This window comes from Lepisosteus oculatus, chromosome 14 (genome assembly GCF_040954835.1).
Source record: "Lepisosteus oculatus isolate fLepOcu1 chromosome 14, fLepOcu1.hap2, whole genome shotgun sequence".
Classification (NCBI taxonomy): domain Eukaryota; kingdom Metazoa; phylum Chordata; class Actinopteri; order Semionotiformes; family Lepisosteidae; genus Lepisosteus; species Lepisosteus oculatus.
Window position 1 is genome coordinate 57,968,654 of NC_090709.1, and position 17,484 is coordinate 57,986,137.

General features: G+C 48.7%; 2 long non-coding RNA genes and 4 other non-coding genes across 6 annotated transcripts; 2 read left to right on the forward strand and 4 right to left on the reverse strand.

The window, feature by feature from the left end:
* Window positions 1–774: 774 nt before the first annotated feature.
* On the reverse strand, window positions 775–1,679 carry LOC138243004 (uncharacterized). The gene is made up of 3 exons (XR_011191872.1): window positions 1,610–1,679; window positions 1,227–1,285; window positions 775–1,055 (listed from the first exon to the last, which is right to left on the reverse strand). It is a non-coding gene; the product is annotated as an uncharacterized lncRNA (long non-coding RNA).
* Window positions 1,680–2,742: 1,063 nt separating this feature from the next.
* Window positions 2,743–2,800, reverse strand: LOC138243750 (U7 small nuclear RNA). The gene has a single exon (XR_011192368.1). It is a non-coding gene; the product is annotated as a U7 small nuclear RNA (small nuclear RNA).
* A 7,454-nt stretch (window positions 2,801–10,254) lies between these two features.
* Window positions 10,255–14,258, forward strand: LOC138242737 (uncharacterized). Its single transcript, XR_011191693.1, has 2 exons — window positions 10,255–11,390; window positions 13,354–14,258. It is a non-coding gene; the product is annotated as an uncharacterized lncRNA (long non-coding RNA).
* Window positions 14,259–15,778: 1,520 nt separating this feature from the next.
* Window positions 15,779–15,850, forward strand: trnah-gug (transfer RNA histidin (anticodon GUG)). The gene has a single exon. It is a non-coding gene; the product is annotated as a tRNA-His (tRNA).
* Window positions 15,851–16,424: 574 nt separating this feature from the next.
* trnav-aac (transfer RNA valine (anticodon AAC)) lies at window positions 16,425–16,497 on the reverse strand. The gene has a single exon. It is a non-coding gene; the product is annotated as a tRNA-Val (tRNA).
* A 109-nt stretch (window positions 16,498–16,606) lies between these two features.
* Window positions 16,607–16,679, reverse strand: trnaf-gaa (transfer RNA phenylalanine (anticodon GAA)). The gene has a single exon. It is a non-coding gene; the product is annotated as a tRNA-Phe (tRNA).
* Between the last annotated feature and the right edge of the window lie 805 nt (window positions 16,680–17,484).

Sequence of the window (17,484 nt, forward strand, 5' to 3'; positions counted from 1 at the left end):
GGTTCCCTACAGTAGACTGTACCTTATCTTCAAAGGTAATGTATATTGACCCAAATCAGTTTTGGAATCCAATCTACTGACGAGATGGAGCACATCCTTTTTTCAGGATTTTAGCATCATATGTTTAGTATATTTAGTCCCTAATGCTGAAAGAAATGATCATAGAACATTTGGACACTTTGTGGGCATGAAATACAAAGAAAATCATGTTCTATGGTACAAGATAAATACAAAATTTAAGCTTTTATTTTAATTAGATTTGTTGTTAAAGCATAAGCAATGATTTATTACATTAATATATGTGAAAATAACATTTTAGCATCATACGTTTAGTATATTTAGTCCCTAATGCTGAAAGAAATTATCATTTGTTTAACACGCACGGGTCTGTCTCAAAGGATGCAGTGCTCCTGAAGGCTCTCAAACCCTGCATTTCAGATGCCTAGCTGTATCCCTCAGAATGACTTATAACCTTACCTGTGGTGTCTTCAGTCCCTATTGCTCAATGCATGGTGTACGTACTACATACATGTGTCTTGAGAATGAGGAATGGGCCCCTGAGACAGTCATTTGCCTGTTTCACAAATGATCGTATTTTACTAGAGATTCTGTTTGGGATTCAGATGTGCATTCGGATTTATTGGTACATGCCCAGGGCAGTAAGCAGTCTGAGGATTTATTTCCAGACAGCATAGAGCAGTGAAGCAGTGAAGTAGTGCATAAAGCATAAGCAATCATTTATTACATTAATATATGTGAAAATAACATTTTAGCATCATTTTAGCATCATACGTTTAGTATATTTAGTCCCTAATGCCAAGGACTCCAGCAGTCTTACAACCACTGCCCTGTTTGCCTCGCCAGACACAATCTCTATTCTGTTGTAATCCACGATGTTCTTCAGGTGATTTATCATGTCCTTCCTCGCCTGTTGAGAGGCCATCCTGATCTCTTCTGCCGTGGCGTGCTTCATACACGCCCTCTTCAAGTGAGCAGGAAGCTGATCAAAAGTATTCAGGCACATCTTGCACACCAGGGGAATCCTCGTGGGTTTCCTTTGAAAATAAATAATACCATCTGTGTATAGAAACAAGCTAAGACTGATTTCTTAAATTATCCTTAATTTTCTCTCTCATAGTTTGAGCATAATGATTTTATTGTATTTATATAAGAATTGCTCATTGCTCCAAAATAAATAATGGTTTCATAAAAAAGTGAACACTTACTTGGTCTCAGTCACAGACTTTCCAATAGAAGCCATTGTGGAGTTCAGCAACTGCAGGTCCTAGAAGTGGGGAAGGAATTTTAAAAGAGAAATTGAATTACAAAACAGAAGGAATGGCTGAGGGATCACTGAAATATATATATATACAAATTCCAAAGACTGAGTCGATATCTCCTTTAGGTGAGGACAGACTGGATCAAACAAAAACAACATTTGAAGTGAATTGCAAATGTATTGAGTTGTGATGCAACTGTAACTTGAACCTAACATGACTGGGGCGTGCATTTTTGAAATTGCATTTTCACAGCTGAAATACAAAATGAAGCTGATCGCAGTCCAAACTCAAGGTATTGTTGTAAAACTAAATATTCAACATGTTTCTACCTGTCCCTTTTCAGCTCACTCAGAAGTCCACAGCCTGCAGCCTGGTGCCTCTCTGTCTCTCCCCCTCCACTGGAGTGATCCAGCTCAGCTCTCTGAGGTTTGGTAGATACATCTTCTTCATGAGTAATGTAGGATCAACTTCTTCAGGCTGGAGGAAGGGCTTGCATTTCGGCAGTAGTAACTGACTGAGTAGTGACTTCTAGGACCTGGTCTTATCAGGTTGCTTTGCCACGTTTGTCAGTTCTGCTGAAAAGACCTGTCTCTAGGAAATTTAGGAAGCAGAAGAATGACTATCTGAAAGGTGACATGATCTGCTGGCTGTTTGATGTGATGTGATGAATGACACAGGAAATTCGAATTCTTGCAATAAGACAAAACAAGATCCAAAAACACTGGCAGGAGTGCAAAATGTGAGAGGATAAAAAGACTCCTGTTTCTGCCCAATTTCAAACAGGGGATCTTGCGCATGTGTTATGAACATGATAATCACAATATTACAGAAATGACAGCAGCATTGAACATGACGAGATGTAAAAGATTGTTAATTCCCTTCAAATACTCAGTGTGTTTATTCTGCTGTATTAATTTACTGTGCTCATCCGGCAGTAACAAACCTGTTATCTACACATTGCTCCCAGAGCTGGATAGGTGACTCCACATTCTACAGCTCTCTAGCAAAAGAGGAAGTCAGACTTCAGAAATGGAGTAAATCTCCTCTTCAGAATGTGGAAATATATTCCTGAGAGAAGTCCTTTCTCGAAGTTCAACACTCTCTGCAAGTCACCCATTCCCACCTTGCGCAGTTTAGTGGTTATCGCATTCTCTTAACACACCAAAGGGTTTCAGTTTGAAAGCGGGCGAAAACAAGTGATCACTTTTTGCACATTTGTCACTGCTGAGGTTGCTTTATGGGTCTATTTTCTATACTGTGCTGATCAATTGGAAATCAAATGGCAAAAAAGACCCGTTCCCACACCTAAGGTCAAATATTAGGAATCAAAACTGCTCGAGTGTATGGAAGCACACAGCTTTATTAAGATCTCCAAGTGCAAGATCTTTTTATTCCTAAAAGACCCTATTTATGTTGTATGAGAAATATTAATATTAATACAGAATCTTTTTTCACCAAATAAATGGGCTTCCTGACTTCAGAAAGCCTTCTAGACAAATACTAAAAGAGCAAAAATTCCATTTGGTAAATGAAATGAAAACACATACCCTACCAAACCTTGAGTACAGGCCATTCAGGGTGATAATACAAAACCATTTATAATTCAACAAATAAAACCTGTCAACTGCTAATCACCACTTATCATAAAAAAATAAGTAGCAATACACAGTAGGGGACTCTTGGGTGCAAGTTAAATCCATGCAAGAAGGGGGTGTAGTGTTATATTTCCAAATCAGATATGCAAATGAGAGATCTGGCCCAGCCAATCTCAAAGCTCCCTTGGTCTGGAATGGAGCTGCTCCCCTCTTCTAGTTATTCACACTGGAGTTAGGTTACATATTAGCACATTTCATCTAACAGTTGCTCCAGAAACAAAAACGTAAACAAATGACCTGGACTGTGACCACACCTATTAGAATGTAGTTCAACAGATAACTTGTAAACCTTGTCATAAGATTTTTTTGTTCTACAAAATATACTTTATTCCACAAAAAAAAAACATCTCAAAAGGAACATCTCACACATATTAACACTCCATGTAATAAAAAACAACGGCGGAACAGAGATTGATTGTCCGTTATCAATCTTTGCAAGTGGGGGCGGATTTGCGCAATTAAGAGAGTCCCTCCAAACCTACCACTCGCTATTGTCCTTTAATCCCTGTATATCCCAAAGTCCTTTCCAGCGCTCCCTCGCCGTGGGGAAACCCCATTTGGCGACGTGGTGCTTCGTCCTCCTCCTGAGGTCCGCCAGGATCCTCTCCTCCAGCTCCCTCGCCCCCCACTTTATGTTGTGCCGGATGAGAGTGTTCCTCGCCTTCCACAGTCCTTGTTTTGTGAGGGACAGCAGCAGCCCCCGCAGGTCCTGTGTCCCCTTGTCCAGTCCGGTGGGTGCCAGCCCCCAGCAGAATGTACTGGTAACTGAGCACCGCATCCGTTCCCAGGAGTTGCATAATGTTGTCCATTCTGCCCCACAACGCCTTGGCGAAGGGGCAGCTCCAGAACACGTGCTCCTGAGTCTCCTCGACGAAACACGTGTCCCGGGGGCAATGCGGATTCCTGGTAAGCGAGTGTCTGTAGAGGACCTCTCTGGTAGCCAGTCTCTTGTGTACGGCCATCCAGTTGAGGTCCTTCAGTTCGTTGTCCTTTCCCAGACTTGTCTGGGAACTCGCAGCCTTTCGTCGGCGACCAGATGCCCCCTCACCTCTTTGTACAGAGCTCTGTGGTTGGTGCAGAGCTCTGGCTGTCTCGTGGCCTCGTACCTCCTGCTCCACTTGACAGCGTGGGTGTAGAACTTTGGTCGCCTCTCTGCCTTGGGCCCAGTGTTTGACCACTGGACCAAGTGCCTCATCGGGATGGAGAGCCACAGCCTATGTTCCAAAATTAATATCGTTTATGGCCTTCACACACGTTGCAGTATGCTCCTATTCTTTTTATGCTCAGCTACTAAGATTTCCCTTCAGTGGTAAAATTAGATATGAATATTCAATACTTCAACGGGCACAGTTAAGACATTAAATATACATACTGTATACAGTACAGTTTTCATACGGTAATATGTTTATGTTACGCGATTAAAAAATAAATAAATAAAAATGAAAAGTCCAGCACCAGCTGGATTCGAACACACAACCTGCCAGTTGGTAGTCACGCACCTAGACCAGTAGGCTACAAGACAGCTCACATGAACAGGCAGGCGAAACAGCCCTACATAGCTCTGCCGCAGTACACGGATATAATCATACCGTTATTAAATTCTTGAGATACGCGATTCCATATTATATTCCCTTTTAATCAAATTCTAAAAGTATGCTTGTTGACTCTGGTATCACGTTAGTTAAAGACTTCGAAGCTTACAATGTTTAGGGAGAAATGGAATACTGGTGTGTATTTTTTTCTTTAAAGTGCCGATTCCTGGAACACCCCTCTGAAGTGGTTCCATAAGAAAAGAAAGCGTTGATAAATACAAGTGTCTTTTAATACACTCTTTGCTGTGCTCTTGAGGATCCTTGTGATATTTTAAGCTCTAGTTGAATGATAGGTGTCGCATTTTAAATCATTTTTGTAGTTAGAAATTATGAAACGCCCTGTTAAAAGCAAGGAAATTTTTATGCCCGTTGAAGTAAAACAAAATGCCTGACGTATGGCTTGGACAGATTCCAAGTGCTTGTACAAATGTGCTAAAGAAATTATACTTTGAGTATACAGCTTGTCCAAAGTCATCCATTATTAATACTATTAGTAATATCTTCAGTAAAGGCTTTGATGCATAAATATTTCTGATAAAGGTAGGTTGTGTACTTTTGTCCAACTGAGCAATCTTGCTTTCATAAAATATACCAACATTTTAATGACTGATGATTAACATGCTGTAATACACAGTTCAAAATTAAAGGCTCAAATGCTGTACATGAGAGGTTAAGCTCCCCCTGGCGGTTTTACAAGGCGACGCCGGATAGTTAGTCACGTGACACACGTGAACCGCGTGATACCCCGGTGGGCGTGTTGCGGTATGCCGCGAAATACCTCACACATTTTGAATGGCTGCATCTGTACACCGATACCTAGTGTTCTCGGTGCACTCCCAGTGTTCAGAGGATACCCAGTGTTCCCAGTGCACACCCAGTGTTCAGAGGATACCCAGTGTTCCCAGTGCACACCCAGTGTTCAGAGGATACCCAGTGTTCACAGTGCACACCCAGTGTTCAGAGGATACCCAGTGTTCTCAGTGCACACCCAGTGTTCCCAGTGCACGCCTAGTGTTCAGTGGATACCCAGTGTTCAGAGGATACCCAGTGTTCTCAGTGCCCTCCCAGTGTTCAGAGGATACCCAATGTTCCCAGTGCACACCCAGTGTTCAGAGGATACCCAGTGTTCACAGTGCACACCCAGTGTTCAGAGGATACCCAGTGTTCCCAGTGCACACCTAGTGTTCAGAGGATACCCAGTGTTCCCAGTGCACACCCAGTGTTCAGAGGATACCCAGTGTTCCCAGTGCACGCCTAGTGTTCAGAGGATACCCAGTGTTCCCAGTGCACGCTTAGTGTTCAGAGGATACCCAGTGTTCCCAGTGCACGCCCAGTGTTCAGAGGATACCCAGTGTTCCCAGTGTTTGAGTTCTGCTTCTCCGGTGTTTCCTCTAAAGCAGCTTTCCTCCCCCGGAAATGCAGTCGGCCTTTCTTACCCAGAGGGGAAAGCATTCCTTCTCTGATCTAGGGTGTTTTTTTTTGTCTGTCTTCTATATCTGTTACCTTGTTTAACAATCGCTAGCTACCGTCATTAGCCATTTTTAATAAAGGTCGTACTTTCGGGTCATTGCAGTTTGCACAGGCCCTGCTTCCTGTCGAAGAGGACATCTTGAACAAGAGTTTAACCTGCCCAGTGTAGACTTCAGAAACCCTTAATAGGTCTCCACCAACCTGTCCTGCGTTTTTCTGAAGGAAATACAAATGAAATGTAATATGAGCGTTATGTAACACAAGCATGATGTAGTATTGTGAGGATCACTTAGGGATAATTGTGTCTGGGCTCTGCCCACGACATCAGGGCACAACAAAGGCATCCCTTCTGTCCCCTTTAACCAATGTGCAAATAACTTATCTTTTATTCCTCATTTATGTAGAGGCTGGAGATCCTTAATGAAGTTATATACTTTCTCACCTGAACAATCAGTGCAACATGCATCACGATCTGAAAGAGAAACAGAGTTTGATGACGCCCTGCACAGCCATCCTGGCTACCTCAGCCCCTGCTGTCCCCTTTAAACAGCATATAATTTATTTTTAATTTATATAGAGGTCGGAAACCCTTAATGAAGTTATATACTTTCTCACCTGAACAATTAGCGCTGCTTTTATTAAAGTCTGAAAGAGAAACAGAGTTTGATTAGGTACAGAAAAGCCATCCTGGCCCAGTGTTCCCTAGTGCCTAGTGTTCAGTGGATACCCAGTGTTCCCAGTGCACGCCCAGTGTTCAGAGGATATCCAGTGTTCCCAGTGTTCAGAGGATACTCAGTGTTCCCAGCGCACCCCCACTGTTCAGAGGATATGCAGTGTTCCCAGTGCACGCCCAGTGTTCAGAGGATACGCAGTGTTCCCAGTGCACCCCCAGTGTTCAGAGGATACCCAGTGTTCCCAGTGCATGCCCAGTGTTCAGAGGATACCCAGTGTTCCCAGTGCACGCCCAGTGTTCAGAGGATACTCAGTGTTCTCAGTGCAGCCCAGTGTTCAGAGGATACCCAGTGTTCCCAGTGCACACCCTTGAAGTGGTGTTTCAGCCATACTCAATGTGACTTGTGGGAGCAGGAGTGGTGGTGCTGGATGTTGTTTAGTCTGGGAATGAATGAAAGACGTTAGTTCAGCACCAACTCCAGAAACCAGTGGGAGAGCTGACTTTGGTTTTGCAGGGAGAGCTTTTAAAAAATCATTTGACAGCCCAGACTGATTAATTGATCATTGACATTTTGACTGATCTAATTGCTTGCTGGGTTGTCAGAGGGTTGGCTGATCTGACAGATCGATTCACTGATTTATCCCAGGCAGTTCCTGGTCCAGTCAGTCCGGGGGTCTGTGACTCTGATCCAGTCAGTCCGGGGGTCTGTGACTCTGGTCCAGTCAGTCCACGGGGTCTGTGACTCTGGTCCAGTCAGTCCAGGGGTCTGTGTCCCCGGTCCAGTCAGTCCAGGGGTCTGTGTCCCCGGTCCAGTTCTGGACACTCCACTCAGAGCTCTTCCCAGGTCAGGGGGATCCCCTCCAGACCCCCCAGTGTGCAGCCCCACCTGGATGACGCTCCAGTCCGCTCAGCACACAGCAGCTCTCAGTGGGGAGGAGAGCAGAGGGATGGAGCCAGTTCAGAGAGGGGGGTGATAAGGAGGCCATGATGGGTCAAGACCAGGGGGGGAATCAGGCCAGGACACTGGGGTAACACCCCTACTGTCCTCCAGAAACACCCCGGGATTGTTAATGACCACAGAGAGTCAGGACCTCGGTTTGACGTCTCATCCGAAGGACAGCGCCTGTTTACAGTCCAGTGTCCCCGTCACTATACTGGGGCATCAGGACCCTCACAGACCGCAGGGTGTGCGCCCCCTGCCGGCCTCACTAACACCTCTCCCAGCAGCAACCTCAGTTTTTCCCAGGAGTCTCCCCTCCAGGTACTGACCAGGCTCCCACCTGCTGGGCTCCAGTGGGGAGGGGGCTGCCAGCTGGGAGCTGCAGGGTGAGATGGCTGCTGGGCAAACGAGGGCTAAAGAGCTTCCTAGGACACCCTGGACTTCGTGGTCGACTTCCTGCTCTTCAGACGGAGGTGGCTTGAAATCTGTCTCGTTTCAAGGAGTATTGGACACGATGCCCCCCCTGCTATATCCCCGCCAACTGGTGGCACGCCGACGATGAGGGCTCTCGGCCTCAATCCATCAACCACAAACTCTCCGGGATTAAAGAGAAGGACAGACTTTGTTCGTTAGTTTCGGGGGGGAGGGAAAAAAACAAAAGCTAAACAGATTTTTTTTAAATTTTTTTATTGATGTTTAACAAAAGAACAAAAATTACAATACAGATCAATGTCAAGGGTTTATTTAGTGACCCCCCCCCCCATCTTACGATCATCACAGGACCTTAAAATAATACTTAATAATACAAGGTCATGCAGACGATCTGAGGACTCAGGTGGAGATAATGTGAAAGTTTTCCACAGTCCAGTCTGGGGTCCCTTAGCTTCAGTCCAGACTGGGGTCTGGGGTCCCTCAGCTTCAGTCCAGACTGGGGTCCCTCAGCTTCAGTCCAGACTGGGGTCTGGGGTCCCTCAGCTTCAGTCCAGTCCAGTTTGGGGCCCCGCAGCTTCAGTCCAGCACAGACTGGGGTCCCTCAGCTTCGGTCCAGCACAGACTGGGGTCCCTCAGCTTCGGTCCAGTCCAGTCTGGGGCCCCTCAGCTTCAGTCCAGCACAGACTGGGGTCCCTCAGCTTCGGTCCAGCACAGACTGGGGTCCCTCAGCTTCGGTCCAGTCCAGTCTGGGGCCCCTCAGCTCCGGTCCAGTCCAGTCTGGGGTCCCTCAGCTACAGTCCAGTCCAGTCTGGTGTCCCTCAGCTTCAGTCCAGCACAGACTGGGGTCCCTCAGCTTCGGTCCAGCACAGTCTGGGGTCCCTCAGCTTCAGTCCAGACTGGGGTCCCTCAGCTTCGGTCCAGCACAGTCTGGTGTCCCTCAGCTCCAGTCCAGTCCAGTCTGGTGTCCCTCAGCTCCGGTCCAGTGCAGTCTGGGGTCTCTCAGCTTCGGTCCAGCACAGTCTGGTGTCCCTCAGCTCCAGTCCAGTCCAGTCTGGTGTCCCTTGGCTCCAGTCCAGTCCAGTCTGGTGTCCCTCAGCTCCAGTCCAGTCCAGTCCAGTCCTTGGTGGGGAAGGCGACTCCGATCTTAGCTGGCACAGAACCAGGAAAGGAACCTAGAAAGAATATTGTTATTGCAGGTGTGAGGGACACAGACACAGACGTCACCATGACATCAAACAGCAAGAGGAGACTTGCTTGACTCTTCCTTGAATCACAGACACGACTGGGCGGCGCCCCCCTGTCTGCTCACCTGCACCTCCTCTTCTTCTTCTTGTCCTTCCCGGCAGCCTGCTCCTCCTCTCCCTCGCTCTTCCTCTCCTGACCTATAGTCTCCACCGCCTCCATCAGCTCGTCCTGATCATCGCTCTCCACCGACACCCAGCTCAGGGAGTTTAAAAAGACGCACCAGCGCTTCTGAAGCAGAGACAGGAGAGTCATGTTAAGAGTCGGACTGGACACTCCAGTACATGAACACTGCACTGAGAGAGAGAGAGGGGTTCATACAGACACACAACTGGAAACTCCAGTACATGAACACTGCACTGAGAGAGAGAGAGAGGGGTTCATACAGACACACTGACTGGACACTCCAGTACATGAACACTGCACTGAGAGAGAGGGGTTCATACAGACACACTGACTGGACACTGACTGGACACTGGACAAGAGTAAAGAGAGGATCAGAGCATTACCCACCTTCTAATTCTTCTGTCTCACAGGAGGTGCTGATTGGACCTCCTCCAGCTGGAGTCCGAGGAGGGAGAGAGGGGGCAGGAGAGGGACAGCACAGGGAGAGAAAGAGAGAGACAGGTGAGTCAAGTGTCCCAAGAGCACAGAGACTCTGCTGAGATCACACTCGCGGTGAGTGAGCCTGGGTGTAGCCCACTAATACTGACCCACTGGACACCACAGGACAGAGAGGAGGAGGAGTAGAGAGACACACTGCCTGGACACCACAGGACAGAGAGGAGGAGGAGAGAGACACACTGCCTGGACACCACAGGACAGAGAGGAGGAGGAGAGAGACATACTGACTGGACACCACAGGACAGAAAGGAGGAGGAGAGAGACACACTGACTGGACACCACAGGACAGAGAGGAGGAGGAGAGAGACACTGACAGACAGGGCTGAAAGAGAGAGAGACACTGAGACCCAGGGACAGACAAGACGGCGAAACTCCACCACAGACAGGACAGGAGGCAGGGTGGGACCAGCACTGACCTTCTTCCTCTCTCCTGCCGGAGGAGCTGTCTCCACCTCCTCTTCCTCCTGCAAGTCAAGAGACAGGCTGAGAGAGAGACGGGCTGGTGGGACATCGGCGAACAGAGCTGAAGGCAGAGAGTCAGGGAGACAGGCCCAGCTGGGACAACGCAGGACAGACAGAGAGACAGACAGAAAGGAAGGAGAGAGAGACAGAGATGAAGGCACAGAAAGACAGCGGGCAAAGAGAAAGATTGAGATTGAGGGACAAACAAACCGAGAGAGAGAGAGGAAGGAGAGAGAGAGAGACAGATCGAGGGACAGACAGACTGACAGACGGGGCTGAAAGAGAGAGACAGAGAGGCAGGGACAGACAGACAGCAGGGCGAGAGAGAGACAGAGATCGAGGGACAATAATTTGGTTTCGAAATTTATTCTGAAAATATACAATCATTCACTCCTGAAAAATATCGAGTTCAAATTATACATTATGTACAATATTGTAATCAACATATGGCTAATCATCAAAAATAAAAATAAAAAACTGTACTGGGGGACACAGCTGGCTGTGCTGCTCTGGACAGAACACACTGAGGTCCAGTTTCCACCTCCTGCAGGATCAAACTGCACCTCAACTGGCTCTCCAGTGAACAGAGGGACAGACAGAGAGGCTTCAGGCTGCAGGGTGACAGTGTCTCTGTGAGCTGAAAGACGATCAGGACAGAGGATGATATAAGAACACACTCTGTCAAGAATATAGAGCCCTCTAGTGACCCTACTGTAGACCTGCTTACCACCCACAGTGACGATCACAGTGCTGATACTGCTTCCCTTAAGGTCTCTCTCTGTGTAGTTGCCCTGATCAGCTGGAGTGAGGGAGCGGAGTGTCAGAGAGCTGTTCTGCACTGACACTCACTGTTCGTACCTGGGGCCAGGGAGCCCTGCGCTGCTCAGTAAGACTATACGAGACTGGACAGATCCTGCAGGATCAAACAGCACCTCCACTGGACCAGCAGTGTGGAGAGGGAGAGAGAGAGAGGCACCAGGCTGCAGGCTATGGACTTCCGAGTGAGCTGAAAAGGGACAGGTAGAAACATGTTGAATATTTAGTTTTACAACAATACCTTGAGTTTGGACTGCGATCAGCTTCATTTTGTATTTCAGCTGTGAAAATGCAATTTCAAAAATGCACGCCCCAGTCATGTTAGGTTCAAGTTACAGTTGCATCACAACTCAATACATTTGCAATTCACTTCAAATGTTGTTTTTGTTTGATCCAGTCTGTCCTCACCTAAAGGAGATACTTACTTTTAACACCTTTTATTTCTTTTGGGAGGTTAACTGGCTTCTGAGATAATTGTTCCTGGTGTTTGTGCTGTGTATGCCTTGCAATGGAGGGGTGAGAAAAAATTGACTTATTACATTATAATGAATAATAATTGCTTACACTTATATAGTGCTTTTCTGGACACTCCACTCAAAGCGCTTTCCAGGACATGGGGACTCCCCTCCACCACCACAAATGTGCAGCATCCACCTGGATGATGCGACAGCAGCCATAGTGCACCAGAACGCTCCCCACACACCAGCTATCAGTGGGGAGGAGAGTAATGAAGCCAATTCATAAATGGGGGTTATTAGGAGGCCATGATTGGTAAGGGCCAATGGGAAATTTGGCCAGGACACCGGGGTTACACCCCTACTCTTTTCGAGAAACACCCTGGGATTTTTAATGACCACAGAGAGTCAGGACCTCGGTTTTACGTCTCATCCGAAGGACGGCGCCAGTTTACAGTCCAGTGTCCACATCACTAGACTGGGGCATTAGGACCCACACAGACCGCAGGGTGAGCACCCCCTGCTGGCCCCATTAACACCTCTTCCAGCAGCCACCTTAGTTATTATTGTCGAGAAAGAAAGAATATTAGGAACATGAAAAGGCTGAATGTCTTAAATGCATTTTTTATACTGAAACAGAGAGGCACACACACGTCATTACAAACACACACCCGCACAGAGACGTCCTCAAGCGCCTTGTTCACAATTATGGGCTCCAACAGGAACAAAAAACGCCAGCCTGACAACTCGAGCATTCAAACCAAGAACCCAAACGTTGGCAGCCTGTGCAGAAAAGCATGAAGAACCACAAGCCTTCTCTTTTGGGAGGAAAAGCACACAGTCCCTCCCTCACACTCCTGATTTCCTTAAATAGCTCATTCTTCATCTCTGGCTCCTACATACAGTATAGCAGCACTCAGTCTGCTTTGAATAAGTCATAAGTCCAAGATTTGTTTTATCTGTTCCTCTTGTCTAGGCCTAGAGCTGCTTTTCATAAAAGAGCTGTTTGCATAAATAGCTAGGGTTACAGCTGAAGACACCAGCTTCATCCCCCAGTGTGTTATACGTCGGGAGCAAGAGAAGAGGGCCAGGCCGTGCCTTTTCATAGATTTTTCTTCTGAAAAGTCGGGTTCTCGGAGGCAGATTTAGCCCCTCATGCATTGTAGAGATAGACAGGCGCTCACAGCTAGAGAGATAGACACAGTTAGAGCTGCACCTTCACACAGAGTCAGACCCGTACAGAGACGTCCTCTTGTTTAAACAAATACACAAACCTGATGGTGCTCACAATGATCCAGACACACACACACACACACACACACACACACACGTGACATCAGCAGTCACTCTCGCACACTGGACCCCAGCTCAGTCCTCACCTCCAGCTCCTGTGAACCGCTTCGAACAAACTGCATGAAGAAAATTAGGTTGCGTTCCGGTAGCAGGCCATCCTGGGCACCAGTGTGAGTTACACACTCATTTGTAAAAGCCCTTCCGCATCGTCGGGCATGCTTCACAGTGCCGGACCTGGGGTGTGGGTGCTGTCTGTGTGGAGTTTGCATGTTCTCTCCCTGGTCTGTGGGGGTTTCCTCCAGGTGCTCCAGTTTCCACCCACAGTCCAGGGACAGGCTGCCACTTTCACTGGGCAGTGCACCGTCGCCGTGCCAGCATGGTGGGTCGGATCTGATTTCGGTCTTTATTTCCTTTTTTAGAGATCCTGTAACCAGGACCTGTTCACTGCCACGACGGACAGGGAAGCACGTCATCACTGGACATCCTCTTACCTCCTGTGGCAAAGGGCAGCTGATGAAGCTTTGTGCTCGCCGGATCATGGCAATCGCCACTCCACCCTGATCCTGGCTCAGCACAGGGCACCTGGGTTCACTCCCTTCAGACTAAAGAGACTCAGTTTCTTCAATCTGTCAGTGTGAGACACCCCCTTCAGACTAAAGAGACTCAGTTCCTCCGGCCTGTCAGTGTGAGACACTCCCTTCAGAGTAAAGAGACTCAGTTCCTCCGGCCTGTCAGTGTGAGACACTCCCTTCAGACTAAAGAGACTCAGTTTCTTCAATCTGTCAGTGTGAGGCACTCCCTTCAGACTAAAGAGACTCAGTTCCTCCGGCCTGTCAGTGTGAGACACTCCCTTCAGACTAAAGAGACTCAGTTTCTTCAATCTGTCAGTGTGGGACGCCTACACCAGCTTCGAACGCCTGTACACAATACCGCGGACCGCCTGCCAGACCAAATTCTGGGCTTACAGCAAACCACCCATTACATACACCGGTGTCTTCCCCGGGCCAGAGGAATTCAGGAACTCACGTTTACTCCGTCATCTCAGGCGATTCTCGCAGGGAGCAGAGATTTCCCAATCGATCAGAGAGAGTCGGGACTTTTTTTTTTTAAAAAGAGGAGTCCTTACCTCTTAGTAATGTGAGCGCTGACCGTCTCTCCTGCGGATGGGAAGTTCTGCGCCTTCTGGAGCATCCGCCGACTACGCCAAATTTGTTGTAACAGAAGGAATAAGGTTCTGGATCCCGAGATGAAGTAAAACAGATGAGTGTATTGCATGCAAGGAACAATAAAGCCGAAGTCTTGTTTCCCGCAAGAAACAACAAAACCGAAGTATTGTTCGATGTGCCGGTACAAACTTTTAGGTTATATAGTCCTTCCTTGCTGCTTCAGACGTCATTCGGTGTTATGGTAAGGGGGGGTCATGATATTTGGCCAGTTAAGAGACCCTGGCCAAATGGTCAGTTTAAGATTATGCCCCCTCGCATCTGGAATCCTTATCAGTTAACCCCCTTTCCTGCCATAAACCCCTGTTGCTTAGAAGTCTAATTTTCAGGCAGAAATGACTTAAGTTAACCCTTTTTACATCTTGTCTCTTACTTCAGCCCTCTTCCATTTGCTAGTTCAAAGTTGTACAACCCATTTGTATCTGCTAGGCGGCGCAGTCGTCGTGCACAAAGAACACTTTGAAAAGCGTCAAAGGCAAGTCATTCCGAGTTGGTCGTTTGTGTTTTCCGTTCAGACGCGAAATGCTGAAATGATCTCTCGGCTCCTCGGTTGTCATTTCTGCTCCGTAAAGGAATCACAGCACGCGTCGGCTTCCAGCACGGTGGGTCGGGACACGATGCCGGGGGTCGGAGAGAGCGATGTCTTCCTCATTAGTATAGGACCTGTCACCTGTCCCCACCTGTCACGCGGGAGACTGGGGTGCATCAGGACGCGCCTTGAAGTGAAAGCAGGATGCGCTGTGACATGCACTGTGCAGATCCCGCCACACTAAGAGGTGGGTCCAGTGGGTCTGTTCGATCACAGCGCTAGGCGAATCCCCAATCCCCTTTTGTGCCTGGCGACAAAAGATGTCTGTATCTGCCCGGTTTCGAACCGGGGACCTTGTGCGTGTGAGACGAACGTGATAACCACTACACTACGGAAACGGTGGTAAGACGTGCCCAGCGGCCCAGCGCTGAGCTTCGCCAATGCGATTCAGCTGCTTCCAGTGCCTTTATTGGAGTGCGCTGATGGACCGTGCTCTCACTCCAGAGACCAGCACGCCTGTCATGGACGGAGCAGGAAAGGCGGCGCCACATTCTACAGCCCTCTCAACGCAATCGACGAAATCGGGCTACTGAAGTGGAGAAAATCGCCTCTCCAGAAAGTGCATATATCATCTTGGAGACTATAAATCCTATTGCCGAAGGTCAGCCCTGTCTACCAGAGTAACCCTCCCACAGCGATGATCAGCTCGTCTCACACGCGAGAAGTTTCGGTTGGAAACAAGCGCCCCCACTTCTCGCACGTTTTGCACGTTCGAGTAGTTTTAATGCGGCTCTTTCGTACACGGTGCTGATCTTTTGGAAAGCAGGAGGCAAAACCGAGTCGAACCGCCTGGGTGAAAACCAGGAACCCTGACCGCTAGACTATATGGCAGCGAACAACCATGCTGTTCCCGGCATCAAGCAAGCAAACTACATAAATATGAGAAAACACGCAAGAGAGTTGTCACTCAGAGTGTCGAAGGGTCGATGTATACTGGGGCTCAGTTGAAATGCAACGTCAGGACTTTTCCGAATTATGTCACACGAAGAGAGCACAGCCCTTTCCGCCCTGCCGCGTGTGTCTCGGTAACTCGCTGTGATCGTATAGTGGTCAGTACTTTGCGTTGTGGCCGCAACAACCCCGGTTCGAATCCGGGTCACGGCAGAATAGGGGCGTCTGCTTTTACTACTCGCACGAATGAAGGCAAAAAAAAGCCAATCGACTTGAACGAATGGCGCTTTACAGAGGAGTACTGCCTGACTGGATCGTTGATGAACGACAGAGGCCACTCCGACCTCTTCTCGGTTTTCTTCAATGACTTACTAAGGATCTTCTTCACATTCGCCCACGCAGGGGAAGCCAGTTACACCAAAGCAAACGCAGGAAAGTGCATTTCAAGCAGAGACCAGGAGGGACTTGTTTACACCGAGAGTGGGCGGAGAATGGAACAATGCGCCCAGCCCTGTTGCTGGAGCCGATTCTTGATGAGCTCTTGGGCTCACTAAGAGGCCCCCGCTGGATGCTAATCTTTCTGTTGTTCTTGCAGGTCCTGCGCTGCTTTTGAGCCGACAGAGCTCGTCCTGGTCTGTCGGCACAGCCCAATTGCAAATGATCGGCTCCGCGTACAGAAGGAACGTGCGTTTGGTACAAGAGTGCACGAAGGCACCGGAAATACATTGGGAACAAATGACCGGTCGCTCAAGACCTCTGTGAAGTACAGGAGCGTGCAAAACGAGGCTGTTTCCGCCCGGTCTCGAACCGGGGACCTTTCGCGTGTTAGGCGAACGTGATAGCCGCTACACTACGGAAACCTGCAGGGACCGCTGCTGGTGTCTTGCTTGCGTTTCGGGCTGAGAAAGGGACGCGTCACTTTAGGAAGGGGGCGCTGGAGAGAGGAACAAAGGGCGCGATGAAACAAAATGCCGAAACCCGGGATCGAACCAGGGACCTTTAGATCTTCAGTCTAACGCTCTCCCAACTGAGCTATTTCGGCGGTGCGCAAAGCCCACAGCCACCTGCTCCAGCCTTCCTGTGTTGTGGCATGAGCGCACCAAGAGTAGCGGGAGAGTGTTGCAAGAACGTCACTCAGAAGGAAAGCCACCCAGCTGCGCCCTCTGAGCTCTGTCCAGCGCATCTTCCTCGCATGGACTCCTGCCTGCGACGGGCAGGAAACAATTAGCAAGAACAGAACGACACCCCATGGGTGTCTCATGACCGCACCTTAGGTTGTGACACGTGCAGGTGTGAGGGGTTGCCGGGCTACTTTGGAGCAGAGCTTGGGCGGAGGGGGGGCGGGAAAGCAGACAAAGAGGTGACACCTCAAGGTCTGCACGATCACAGCTCTCCGCCGCCCCAGGCTTCCGCTCGATAAGCTACTGGACACACCCGCCCCTCCTCACACAGACCGTGGAAAAGCCCCCGAGTGGGAGGGCTCGCTCTTCCTCCCAGGAGCTCTTGGACACGACGCACAGACAGGGCGGGGGGAGCTGCCGCCAGCAAACACGGCTCCAGGCAGGACTCCACTCCGCAGGAGCCGCAGAGCAGAGGAGATGAGGGCAGCTTAGCTCCTGTGCAGAGACCTGAGCTGTTGTTGCTGTGGATGCTGTCTTTTCTGCACTTGGGGTAGGAGTGAATGTTGAGTTGCCCTTAGAAATGAAGCAGAGCACTTCAACGGCACGGGTGTGTGTGTGTGTGCGCCCTGGTGATTCTGGGAGACAGATCGAACCTGGGCTGTGGTTTAAATGCTATTGGTTTTTGAACAGAATACCCTTATCCCAGTGCATTGTGCCACATTAAAT